Below are 14,546 nucleotides of genomic sequence, written 5' to 3' on the forward strand. Positions count from 1 at the left end.
ATGTATCATCCGATAGGCAAAAACTAAAAAATCTAACAATAGTGTTGTAAAAGATGTGGATTTTTTTTTTTTTTTTTTTTTGGAGACAGAGTCCAAAAATGCTGAGGTTACAGATGTGAGACACCATGCCTGGCATAATTTGAACTCTTATCTAATGCTAGTGGGAGTATAAATTGGTACAACTGTTTTTTTCTCTCTGTCACCCAGGCTGGGGTGTAGTGGCATAGTCTCGGCTCACTGCAACCTGCATCTCCCGGGTTCAAGCTCCTGAGTAGCTGCGACTACAGGCATGCCACCATGCCCGGCAAATTTTTTGTATTTTTAATGGAGATGGGGTTTCACCATGTTGGCCAGGCTGGTCTCGAACTCCTGAGCTCAAGTGATCTGCCTGCCTTGGTGTCCCAAAGTGCTGAGACTCCAGGCATGAGCCACTGTGCCTGGCTGCATGAATGTAATCTTTATTGTTCTCAAGTATATATGTATAGCTCTACAAATTATATATAATAGCACTATTTTACATTTTCTTGTAATTTATGTAAATGATATCATACTTTATAATTCTGCAAATTGCTTTTTTCTGTTGTTGTTCCACAATATGCTTTTCTTTCTTTTATTTATTTATTTATTTTTTAATTTTTAATTTTTTTTTTTTTTTTGAGACAGAGTCTTGCTCTGTCGCCCAGGCTAGAGTGCAGTGGCACGATCTCAGCTTACTGCAACCTCCGCCTCCCAGGTTCATGCCATTCTCCTGCCTCAGCCTCCCAAGCAGCTGGGACTACAGGCACCTGCCACCACACCCGGCTAATTTTTTTTGTATTTTTAGTAGAGATGGGGTTTCACCGTGTTAGCCAGGATGGTTTTGATCTCCTGACCTTGTGATCCACCCACCTCGGCCTCCCAAAGTGCTGGGATTACAGGCTTGAGCCACCGCACCCGGCCGCTTTTCTTTTAAAAAGATAGAGACAGGTTTTCACTGTGTTGCTCGGGCTGGTCTTAAATTCCTAGGCTCAAGTGATCCACCTGCCTCAGCCTTCCAAAGTGCTGGGATTAGAGGCGTGAGCCACCGTGCCCGGCCCACATTATGCTTTTGAGAAATACGAATGTTGATTCATGTAACTCTGGTTCATAGTCTACTGTATAGTATTCTACATGAATTAACCATAATTGGTCTATTTTTTCATTGATGAGGTATAAAGATTATTCCCAATTGTCCACAATTACAAACATAGCAGCAGCAAATGTTTTTATACTCATTTCCCCGTATGACTGAATAGGAGTTTTTCTAGGGGAAAAAATTACAATAGCATGGGGTATGCAAATCTGCCAATTGGACTAGAGTGTCAACCTGCTTTTAAAATTAATTGTACCAGGCCAGGCACAGTGGCTCATGCCTGTAATCCCAGCACTTTCGGAGGCCAAGGCGGGCGGTTAGTCTGAGGTCAGGAGTTTGAGACTGTCTCTACTAAAAATACAGAAAAAAAAAAAAATTAGCAGGGCCTGGTGGCGCACACCTGTAATCCCAGCTACTCAGGAGGCTGAGGCAGGAGAATCACTTGAACCCGGGGGACGGAGGTTGCAGTGAGCCGAGATCACAACACTGCACTCCAGCCTCAGTGACAGTGAGACGCTATCTCAGAAAAAAAAAAAACAAAACAATAAACATTACATTCAGGATAGTAGTTGCTTTGGGAGGCTGGGAAAGGGTAAGTAGTTGGTTTCAGCTATATCTAAAATTATATATGTTTAAACTATTTACAGTATTTTGAAAATTTTTAAATCTACAGAAAAGTTGCAAGATTAGTACAATAAGAAAAATATAGACCTTGGCCAGGTGCGGTGGCTCATGCCTATAATCTCAGCACTTTGCGAGGCTAAGGTGGGAGGAATCCTTGAGCTCAGGAGTTCGAGACCAGCCTGGGCAACAAAGCAGTTTTCCGTCTCTACAAAAATTAAAACATTAACCAGATGTGATGGCACACATCTATAGTTCCAGATACTCAGGAGGCTGAGGTAGGAGGACTACTTGGGCCTGGGAGGTCGAGGCTACAGTGAGCTAAGACCACACCACTCTACTCTAACCTAGATGACAGAGTGAGACCCTGTCTCCAAAATACATATATATAATATATATATATATAATTTGTGTGTGTGTATATATATATATACAGTATGTGTATATATACATTATTTTATATAATGTGTTATTTTCTTGTATATGTATATGTGTGTGTATATATATACATATACTATATATACATATACATGTATATATATACATATACATGTATATATATATACACATATACATGTATATATATATATACATATATATGTATATATATATATATATATATATACGTGTGTGTGGATATATATATCCACACACACATGTCCCTTACTAGATTCACCAATGAATATTTAAATTTATATTTCTTAAAAGAGATCTGAAGCATATATGTTAAAATCTGTTGGAGATGGCTGGTGGACACTACACCCTTACCAGAATGACTAAAATTAAAAAGACTGACAATACCAAATGTTAGTCCAGATGCTAGTAAATAAATGAGTTAGCAGTCAGTAAGAATGTAACTACAATTTATTGCTGTTGGGAGTATAAAATGGTACTACCACTTTAGAAAATGAGAGATAACGGCTGGGCGTGGTGACTCACGCCTGTAATCCTAGCACTTTAGGAGGCTGAGGTGGGCGGATCACCTGAGGTCAGGGGTTCGAGACCAGCCCAACATGGCGAAACCTCATCTGTGCTAAAAAAAATTCAAAAATTAGCCAGGCATGATGGCACATGCCCGTAATCCCAGCTACTCAGGATACTGAGGCAGGAGAATCACTTGAACCTGGGAGGCGGAGATTGCAGTGAACTGAGATTGCGCCACTGCATTCCAGCCTGGGCGACAGAGTGAGACTATCTCAAAATAAAAAAAGAAAGAAAGAAAAAAAAACTGGCAATACCCTCTAAAGCTACAAATATGGTTTTGTTTTTTTTTCTGTCTTGCAGCAATTCTATTCCTGGATATATCCGTAAGAGAAATACATACTGTGTCCACCAATGTTAAAAGCTTCACTCATAATGACAAGAAATGAAAACAACTCAAATGTCTATCAACAATAGAATGGACAAAAATTATGCTATATTCATACAACTGAATACTGCACAGCAATGAAAAAGACCAAACTACTGGCCAGGCACAATGGCTCACACCTGTAATCCTAGCACTTTAGGAGGCTGAGGTGGGCAAATTGCTTGAGCCCAGGAGTTTGAGACCAGCCTGGGCAACATGGCAAAATCCCTTCTCTACAAAAAATACAAAAATTAGCCAGGCATGGGTAGTGTGTGCCTGTAGTCCTAGCTACTCAGGAGGCTGAGGCAGGAGAATCATTTGAGCATGGGAGGTTCAGGCTGCAGTGAGCCACGATCATGCCACTGCGCTCCAGCCTGGGCCACAGAGTGAAACCCTGTCTCACAAAAAAAAAAAAAAAAAAAAATTACTACCAACAAAATGGATGAATCTTACAGACATAATATATAAATAAAAGGGTGTGTATCCCTTAAAAGACGGTTGGTGCAGTTAGGGATCTTTGTCATGTAATTATCTCTACATTAAAATATTTTATAATTTAAAAAAGAAAAAATACATCCATTGGATCTAAAAATTCAACTTATGGAAATCTACTCGAAGGAATATTTGAATTACTAAAAATACATTCACACAATATTTTTTTTTACAATTTATGTAAACTGTAGAAAAAATTAGAAAAGGGTCAGTGTCTTACAAAAGGGAAATGGCTAAACTTACGGTATGCCTGCAATGTAACACTGTACACTTATTTAAAATGATATTTACAAAGAAATGTAATAGGGAAATGTCATAGGGAAAACATAGCACAATTTAATCAAAATATCAAGAAAAGTAGAATACAAATTGTAATATAAAGTGTGAGCTGTTGTTCTGGATCTTTTGGCTGAGATCAAGTGTACACTGTAATCTCAATCATATTTTATAGAATGATAATGGTAGAAATTTAAAAATACTGTGATTCCATTTTTTTTTTTTTTTTTTTTTTTTTGAGATGGAGTCTCACTCTGTCGCCCAGGCTGGAGTGCAGTGGCACAATCTCGGCTCACTGCAAGCTCCGCCTCCCGGGTTCACTCCATTCTCCTGCCTCAGCCTCTCCAAGTAGCTGCAACTACAGGCACCCGCCACCACGCCCGGCTAATTTTTTGTATTTTTAGTAGAGACAGGGTTTCACCGTGGTCTCGATCTCCTGACCTCGTGATCCGCCCGCCTCGGCCTCCCAAAGTGCTGGGATTACAAGCGTGAGCCACCGCACCCGGCCTATTCCATTTTTTTTTGAGACAGAGTCTCGCTCTGTCACCCAGGCTAGAGTGCTGTGGTGTGATCACGGCTCACTGCAGCCTCCGCCTCGTGGGCTCAAACAGTCCTCCCACCCAGACCTCCCTAGTAGCTGGGACTACAGGTGTCCACCACCTTGCCCAACTAATTTTTGTATTTTTAGTGGAGATGTAGTTTTTGCCATGTTGCCCAGGTGGGTCTTGACCTCCTGGCCTCAGGTGATTCTCTTGCCTCTGCCTCCCAAAGAGCTGGGATTACAGGCATGGGCTACCACACCCGGCTACTGTGATTCCAATTTTACCCTGTTTACGTATATACACACATGTATACACATCCAGGGTGAAAAAACACTAAAATGTCATACACCAAAATATTGATAGTGACTACCTATGTATGTCATGACAATAAATGTTTTGTTTGTATTCTCCAATGTTTCTACAAAGTATATGTATTACTTTTATTTATTCAAGACAGTCTCACTCTGTTGCCCACCCTGGAGTACAGTGTCACGATCTTTTTTTTTTTTTTTTTTGAGACGGAGTCTCGCTCTGTCGCCCAGGCTGGAGTGCAGTGGCGCGATCTCGGCTCACTGCAAGCTCTGCCTCCCGGGTTCACGCCATTCTCCTGCCTTAGCCTCCGAGTAGCTGGGACTACAGGCGCCCGCCACCACGCCCGGCTAATTTTTTTTTGTATTTTTTTTTTAGTAGAGACGGGGTTTCACCGTGTTAGCCAGGATGGTCTCGATCTCCTGACCTCGTGATCCACCCGTCTCGGCCTCCCAGAGTGCTGGGATTACAGGCGTGAGCCACCGCGCCCGGCCAACAGTGTCACGATCTTGATCTCGGCTTATTGTAACCTCCACCTACCAGGTTCAAGCAATCCTCCCACTTCAGCCTCCTAAGTAGGTGGGAATACAGGTGCCCACCACCACACCCAGCTAATGTTTGCATTTTTAGTAGAGATGAGGTTTCACCATGTTGGCCGGGCTGGTCTCAAACTCTTGACCTCAAGTGATCTGCCCACCTTGGCCTCCCAAAGTGCTGGGATTATAGGCATGAGCCACCAAGCCCGGCCTGTATTACTTTTATCATCAGAAAAGAAATCAGGCCAGGTGCAGTCGCTCACACCTGTAATCCCAGCACTTTGGGAGGCTGAGGCAGGAGGATTGCCTGAGGCCAGGAGTTCAAGACCAGCTTGAGGAATATAGCAAGACCCTGCCTCTACCAAAAAAAATAATAAATTAGCCAGCTGTTGTGGCATGTGCCTATAGTCCCAGCTACTCGGGAGGTTGAGGTGAGAGGATTGCTTGAGCCCAGGAGGTAGAGACTACAGTGAGTGAGCTATGATCGTGCCACTGCACTCCTGCCTGGGCTACAGAGTGAGTCTCTGTCTCTAAAATATAAATAAATAACGGTTTTTTTTTGTTGTTGTTGTTTTTTGAGATGGAGTCTCGCTCTGTCGCCTAGGCTAGAGTGCGGTGGTGCTATATCGGCTCACTGTAAGCTCTGCCTCTTGGGTTCACACCGTTCTGCTGCCTCAGCCTCCCCAGTAGCTGGGTCTACAGGCGCCCGCCACCACGCCCGGCTAATTTTTTGCATTTTTAGTACAGACGAGGTTTCACCATGTTAACCAGGATGGTCTCGATCTCCTGACCTTGTGATCCGCCCACCTTAGCCTCCCAAAGTGCTGGGATTACAGGCGTGAGCCACCGTGCCCAGCAATAAATAATGGTTTTAATGTATGAAAAATAAAATGACTAGGAGTAAATACAAGAGAATATTAACAATGGTTGTTTCTAGAGTTGAAATTTGGGAAAGATTTTTTTTTAATTTTATGAATTTTCCAACCATCTATATTGAGCCCATATTGTTTTAGAATTCAAAAACGAGTAAATTTCATTTCTAAAAGTGTGTAATACAATTCCATAACCCTAGAGGACAAACTATCCCTGCCACCACAGTGCCCAGAACCCTGTCTGTTTGCATTAGCATAGGGTGATAATGCTTCAAGTTCAGTAACTGGTTGAAGTCACCATCTGCATGGAAGTATTAAGCAGCAACACTCTCCCACACCCTCCCCTCCACCCCCTCGCGCCCCCCCCCTCCCCCCCACCCCGCCCTGGCTGCTTGTCCTGGCTCGGTGCCTCGGCTTTGCTGGGAATGCCAAGGACTTGGAGGGATCCTGGGTGATTATAAAGAGCCGAGGCAGCAGGGGCCAGTGCAAGACACTTTTATAACTGTGATTTGGGTTGATTGAAAGGAAAAATAATGCAATCTCATCCTGGTAATTTGATACTTCATCCAGCATGTTGAGAATTTCAAATGTCCATGACACCGAGCTTATGAGAATTGCATGGTTTTCAAAAATGTGGGCCGTGAAATCCAGAGGATCTGAGTTTGAGCCCTGACTCTGCCACCTGCTGGCTGTGTGACTCTGTGTGTTGTGTCCCTTAATTTCTTTAATCTTCACTTTCTTTCAAATGCTAATGACATTATTATCTATTCTGAGGACTATTATTATTATTATTATTATTATTATTTTGATATGGACTCACACTCTGTTGCCCAGACTGGAGTGTAGTGGTGAGGACTATTATTACTATTATTTTTATTCTTTTGACATAGAGTCTCACTCTGTTGCCCAGGCTGGAGTGTAGTAGTGTGATCTTGGCTCACTGCAACCTCCACGTCCCAGGTTCAAGTGATTCTCCTGTCTCAGCCTCCTGAGTAGCTGGGATTATAGGCACGCATCACTAGGCCCGGCTAATTTTTCTATTTTTAGTAGAGATGAGGTTTCACCATTTTGGCCAGGCTGGTCTGGAACTCCTGACCTCAGGTGATCTGCCTGACTAGGCCTCCCAAAGTGTTGGGATTATAGGCGTGAACCACCACACCCAGTCCCAGAGGACTATTATGATTAAATGAGATAAAGCATGACAGCCCATAGGAGGTCCTCAGTACAAGTTAGTATCACCATCATGATCATCATTCTTCTTGGGTTGAAGCAATGTGTTAGCTGATATTTTGTGTTCTGACTCTTTGAGAATTTACCAAATGAAGTCTCCAAATCAAAACCAAAAACCTATTAAAATGACATTGACCTGTAATCCTAATGTGTCCGGAATGTATTCCTTCTGGTGGGTTCTTGGTCTCTCTGACTTAAAGAATGAAGCTGTGGACCCTCGCAGTGAGTGTTACAGTTTTTAAAGATGGTGTGTGCATAGTTTGTTTCTTCAGATGTTCAGATGTGTCTGGAATTTTTTCCTTCTGGTGGGTTCACGGTCTCGCTGACTTCAGGAGTGAAGCCGCAGACCGTAGACGTGAGTGTTATTGCTCATAAAGGTGGTGTAGACCCGAAGACTGAGCAGCAGCAAGATTTATTGTGAAGAGCGAAAGAACAAACCCTCCACAGCGTGAAAGGGGACTGGAGCAGGTTGCCGCTGCTGATTGCGGGTGGCCAGCTTTTATTCCCTTATTTGGCCCCGCCCATGTCCTGCTGATTGGTTCATTTTGCAGAGCGCTGATTGGTCCATTTTACAGTGTGGATTGGTCCGTTTTTACGGAGTGCTGACTGGTGCGTTTACAAACCTTTAGCTAGACACAGAGCGTTGATTGGTGCATTTTTACAGAGTGCAGATTGGTGCGTTTACAAACCTTTAGCTAGACAGAAAAGTTCTCCAAGTCCCCATTTGACGCAGGAAATCCAGCGGGCTTCACCTCTCACTAACACTTTGGGAGGGTGAGGCAAAAGGATTGCTTGAGCCCAGGAGTTCAAGACCAGCTTGGGCAACATAGGGAGACCCCATATATACAAGTGATAATTTAAAAATTAGCCAGGCGTGGTGGCATGTGCCTGTGGTCCCAGCAACTCAGGGGGCTGGGGTGGGAGGCTTACTTGAACCCAGGAGGTTGAGGCTGCAGTGAGCTATGACTGGATCACTGCCCTCCAGCCTGGGCGACAGTGAAATCCTGTCTCAAACAAAACAAAACAAAAAACCACACCATTGAATTGACATTGAGTAGAAAAATTAGAACTCTCATACCATGAATATACAATGTTGCAACCACTTTGGAAGATGGTCTGGCAGTTCCTCCCGGGAGATGGAGGTTGCAGTGAGCCGAGATCGCGCCACTGAACTCCAGCCTGGGCAACAGAGCGAGACTGTCTCCAAAAAAAAAAAAAAATAGAAAATATCCAGCAATTTTGGGGGGAAAAAATCATAAAAGATATAAATGGGTTTGGAAGATAGAATAGAGTTCCAGAAAGCATAGTATGTATTGCTCTTAAAGGAGGCTTGAGAGAGAGAAAAGAAGTTGAGGAAATATTTGCTCTCAAGACTTAGGACCTGAAATCCCGTATCTGTTATAGAGCTAGGAGCTGCTGCTTCTCCATGAAGTGTTTGAGGAGTGGGATCAGGTGTGTGAGTTTTGCAGGGGCATGAAGCTTTTACCAGAGGAGCTTAAAGCACATGCTATTTGAGAGTGGGGAGAGTATCTGAGAAAAATCCCTGGGGTACATGCGTACGCTCCCTCTATTATAGAATTGTCTGAGTTTTTTTGTGGTTTTCTTTTCTCTTTTTGATGGAGTCTCAATCTGTCCCCCAGGCTGGAGGGCAATGGCGTGATCTCGGCTCAGTGCAACCTCTGCCTCCCAGGTTCAAGCGATTCTCCTGCCTCAGCCTCCCAAGTAGCTGGGATTACAGGCACACACCACCACACCTGGCTAATTTTTTGTATTATTGGTAGAGATAGGGTTTCATCTTTTGGCCAGGCTGGTCTTGAACTCCCAACCTCAGCCTCCTAAAATGCTGGGATTACAGGCAGCATTGACTGTTTTTTGTTTGTTTGAGAGGGAGTCTCGCTTTCTCGCTTTGTCGCCAGGCCAGAGTGTAGTTGCGTGATCTTGGCTCACTGGAATCTCTGCCTCCCAGATTCAAGCGATTGTCCTGCCTCAACCTCCCCAGTAGTTGGGATTACAGGCATGCACCACCATGCCCAGCTAATTTTTGTATTTTTAGTAGAGATGGGGTTTCACTAAGTTAGCCAGGATAGTCTCGATCTCTTGACTTTGCGATCCGCCTGCCTCGGCCTCCCAAAGTGTTGGGATAACAGGCGCGAGCCATTGCGCCCGGCCCGCATTGTCTGTTTTTTTAAAGCTGATGTTTATTGCGTGGTTACTATGTGCTGGGCACTGTACCAGATTTATCCTTCTTCATTCTATGCTGTAGTATCCTGTGAGACAGGGGCTGTAGCTCAGAGAGTTTGGGTAAGTAAATTACTTGCTAACACATGACAGAACCAGCATTCAAACTCAGCCAGCCCGTCTCAAACCCTAAACACTTCGCCACATCCCACATCACCTCTCAAAGGTGTTTCAAGAAACCACCATGGCAATGCCCATGAAGAGGGATTTATAACCTCAACCTGATCATATTCAAAGTCAGACTCACGATATCGGCCCCCATACCTGCTCCATCCGAGTGGGAAATCTCAGTGTATCCTTGGTACCTTATTCTCCAGTATCCCAACACTCTCTGCCACAGAGTCAGTCAACAAATCCTATTGACTCTATTTTGGAAATAGCTCCCAAATCCAATTCTCCTCCTCATTCCTACTGCCTAAGTTAGCTCAATTTTGCATCATCTCTGACCTGCACTGTGGCAAAAAAACATCTTTTCTGGTTTTTTTTTCTCCCTACTAGAAACCATTCTCCACACTACTTCTAAAATTAGATACACACACACGCGCGTGCACACACACACACACACACCCAACGCCACTCTCTTGCTTAAAAACCTCCATTGGGAGGCTGAGGTGGGAGGATCGCTTGAGCTTAGGAGTTCAAGTTTACAATGAGCTGTGATCACACACCACCGCACTCCAGCCTGGGCTACAGAGCAAGAACCTGTCTGGAAAAAAAAAAAAAAAAAAAAATTAAAAAAAATCATCCACTGGTTTCCTGCTATCTATAGAATAATTTATATAACCAATCTCCTCGGTTCTGGGGACAAACAGGTGAGTCCTAAATTCTCGAGATTATCAGCAAAATATGAGGAGCAGTCTTGCAGTTAAAGTTTTGTAGATATCTTATTCTTTTGGGAAAAATTCCTTGATATGAAATTGCTGAATCAAAGGATATGCACATTTTTAAAGGCATTTTATATTATCAAGCCATCCTTCAAAAATGTCATGCCAAGTTATACTCACCAGAAGTGTGTGTGAGGGCTGGGTATGGTGGCTCATGCCTGTAATCCCAGCACTTTGAGAGGCCGAGGCAGGTAAATCACTTGAGGCCAGGAGTTCGAGATCAGCCTGGCCAACATGGTGAAATCCCATCTCTACTAAAAATACAAAAATTGGCAAGGTGTAGTGGCATGTGCCTCTAATCCCAGCTACTCAGCTACTTGGGAGGCTGAGGCATGAGAATCGCTTGAGCCTGGGAGGCAGAGGTTGCAGTGAGCCGAGATTACACCACTGCAGCATGGGCAACAGAGTGAGACTCTGTCTCAAAAAAAAAAAAAAAAAAAGAAAAGAAATGTGCGTGACTACAACTCATTTATAAATCACATATTTACATGAGGATACCCATGAGGTAGAAATGTGTTCACTTTCAAATCATCAGAGCTGAAATATTGAAAGGTACGTGGTAGATACCCAGTCAATGCTTATTGAACATATGAATGAACTGAGTAAGCAAAGAAAAATTCTAAAGTGCCCCCGATCTGTGTATAGCTCAAATAATAACATCCTAACATAACTGCTAGTATGCCATGTCTATTTCATGTGGAATTGATTCAACAGCATCCCCTTGCATACAGGGCTGATATTTCTGGATGCTCCAAAATGCTGCTCCATCCAGGAAATAAAATCCTTGCATCTGGCCGGAGGTGGTACCCCATGCCTGTAATCCCACTACTGTGAGAGGTCAAGGCACGAACATTGCTTGAGCCCAGGAGTTCAAGGCCAGGCTGGGCAACTTGGTGAGATCTTGTCTCTCCAAAAAAAAAAAAACAAAAAAAAAAATCCTTGCATTCTACCTATATTTACTGTGTATTTATAACCCTAACCTTAGTCTCTACAGTTTTTCACCATCATCTATGCAGGGGAGTTACCCTCTGGAAAAAGGTTCACTTAAACTAAACAGTAAAGTGAGTAAAGACATGCTAAAAGTTTACGAATTTATATTTCCAGATGTGTCTATACAACTCTCTGTTGGGCAGCACTGCTAGACTAGATATCCCAGAAGCACTTCAAATTTAATATCTTCCTCCAGAACCTATCTTCTGTATTTCCTATGACAGCTGATGACACCTTTGTTTGAGCTAGTCATTGAAACCAGTAAATTTGTACTTTGTTTTTTTTGTTGTTGTTTTTGAGACAGAGTCTCACTCTGTGGCCCAGGCTGGAGTGCAGTGGCACGATCTCAGCTCACTGCAACCTCCACCTCCTGGGTTCAAGCAATTCTCCTTCCTCAGCCTCCCTAGTAGCTGGGACTACAGGCAGCACCACCACACCTGGCTAATTTTGTTTTGTATTTTTAGTACAGACAGGGTTTCACCATGTTGGCCTGGCTGGTCTTGAAGTCCTGACCTCAAGTGATCCACCCACCTCACCTTCCCAAAGTGCTGGGACGGTGCCTGGTCGTAAATTTGTACTTTGACCTACAAATCTGGCTGATACTACCTAGGTAGATCTAAATTTATTAACCTGTACTCTCTACTAGCATTGAACTATTTTGGTCTCAACTTCTCTCTCCCCTAGACAATCCATTTTTATTTAATGTTCACGGTCTCGCTCTGTTACCCAGGCTGGAGTGCAGTTGCGGGATCTCGGCTCACTGCAACCTCTGCCTCTGGGCTCAAGTGACCCTCCCACCTCAGCCTCTTGTATAGCTGGGACCACTGAGGTGCACCACCACGCTCAGCTAATTTTTTGTATTTTTGGTGGAGATGCGGTTTCACCATGTTGTCCAGGCTGGTCTTGAACTCCTGGGCTAAAGCGATCTGCCCACTTCCACCTCTCAAAATGCTTGGAACAGCTACTTAGGAGGCTGAGGCAGGAGAATTGCTCGAACCCCGGAGGCAGAGTTTGCAGTGAGCCAAGATTGCACCACTGCACTCTAGACTTCGTGATAGAGTGAGACTCAGTCTCAAAACAAACAAACAAAAAAACTAGAGGCAGGGGCCCAGCGCAGTGGTTCATGCCTCTAATCTCAGCACTTTGGGAGGCCAAGGTGGAATGATCCCTTGAGGCCAGGAGTTCAAGACCAGCCTGGAAAACATAGTGAGACCCTGTCTCTACAAAGAGTAGAAACGTAGCTGCATGTAATGGCATGCATGTGTAATCCTAGCTGTTCAGAAGGCTGAGGCAAGAGGATCACTTGCGCTCAGGAGGTGAAGGCTGTAGTGAGCTATGGAGTGCACCACTGCACTCTCACCTGGGTGAGAGAGAGAGAGAGACCCTATCTCTGAAAACACAAAACCAAACTAGAGTCGGAAGATCACTGGAAGACTCTAGTGAAAAAATTTATTAGTGCTTGTCAAATTTCAGTGTGTTAAAATGCACATTCTAATCCAGAGAGTCTGAGGTGGGCATCTAAGATTCCTAGATGTTCCCAGGTGATGTTGAGACTCTGATCCATGGACCACACTCTGAGTATCAAGGGTCTCCATGAGAAACAGCAATGGTCTGAAATAAGCAATGGCAGTGGAATCAAAGAGGGGATGGACTAAACAAATATTAAACTGATAGAATGTGGCCAGGCGCGTGGCTCACACCTGTAATTCCAGCACTTTGGATGGCCACGTAGGGCGGATTACTTGAGGCCAGGAGTTCGAGACCATCCTGGCCAACATGGCGAAACCCTGTCTATACTAAAAATAGAGAAATTATTATATGTGCCACCAGGTATGGTAGTGGGCACCCATGATCCCAGCTACTCAGGAGGCTGAGGCAGGAGAATTGCCTGAACCCAGGAGGCAGGGGTTGCAGTGAGCCAAGATTGAACCACTGCACTGCAGCGTTGGTAACAGAGTAAGACTCTGCCTCATTAAAAAAAAAAAAAAAAAAAACAAAAACAAAAACAAAAAAACTTGTTGACAAAGCAGTGTGAGATAGCCACACTGAGTTGACAAAGATCTCATCCATGGTAAAGAAGTCTGGGCCTGTCTGGGCCTGTCTGGGCCAGGCACAGTGGCTCATGCCTGTAATCCCAACGCTTTCAGAGGCCAAGGCAGGAGGACTGCCTGAGGCCAGGAGTTCAAGACCAGCCTGGGCAATATGGTGAAACTCTGTCTCTACAAAAAAAAAAAAAAAATTATCCAGGTATGGGGGCCTGTAGTCCCAGCTACTCCAGAGACTGAGGTAGGAGGATTGCTTGAGCCCAGCAGGTCAAGACTACCATGAACTGTAATCGCACTGCCTCACTCCAGCCTGAGCAACAGAATGAGACCCTGTCTCAAAAAAAAAAAAAAAAAAAGTTTGAATTCATCTGCACAACCTGTTTTAAAATACTAGCTTTTTGAAAGTAACTCTCAGTCCCCTGAGTTATTTTTAAGGACCCATTAGAGATATTTGGAACCTCCCACTAAGATTCCCTAGCACAGCAAATTTCTCAGAAGCGCAAAGGAAAATAAACTAGAAACATTTATTTAGCATATACCATGAGCCCTTCACTTCATATTTTTGTCCATGTCTGGTGCCCTGGAATATCTCCATGGCCACCAGACACACACATACACACACACACACACACACACACACAATGAGCTGATCATTCCTTTATGTCACTATTGTATCCCTTTTATTTATTTAGTTGTTTATTTATTTTGAGATGGAGTCTCGCTCTGTTGACCAGGCTGGAGTGCAGCGGCACGATCTTGGTTCACTACAACCTCCACCTCCCCGGTTTAAGCAATTCTCCTGTCTCCCAAGTAGCTGGGATTACAGGTGCCTGCCACTATGCCTGGCTGTCACTACTGTATCTTTGATATACCTCTTAAACTGCACTGGAGTTACTAGAAGCATGATCATAAGAGTGTGGGTTTGGAAATCAACCTGACTCTGCCATGTATTGGCTCAGTGGCAAAGGGCAAGGACCTTTGTTTTCTCAGCTATAACAATGAGAGTGAATGCACTATAGGAAAGATGTGGACTCAATCTAAGTGTCCATCTT

Source organism: Hylobates moloch, unplaced genomic scaffold, assembly GCF_009828535.3.
Source record: "Hylobates moloch isolate HMO894 unplaced genomic scaffold, HMol_V3 SCAFFOLD_23, whole genome shotgun sequence".
In the NCBI taxonomy this organism is placed as follows: domain Eukaryota; kingdom Metazoa; phylum Chordata; class Mammalia; order Primates; family Hylobatidae; genus Hylobates; species Hylobates moloch.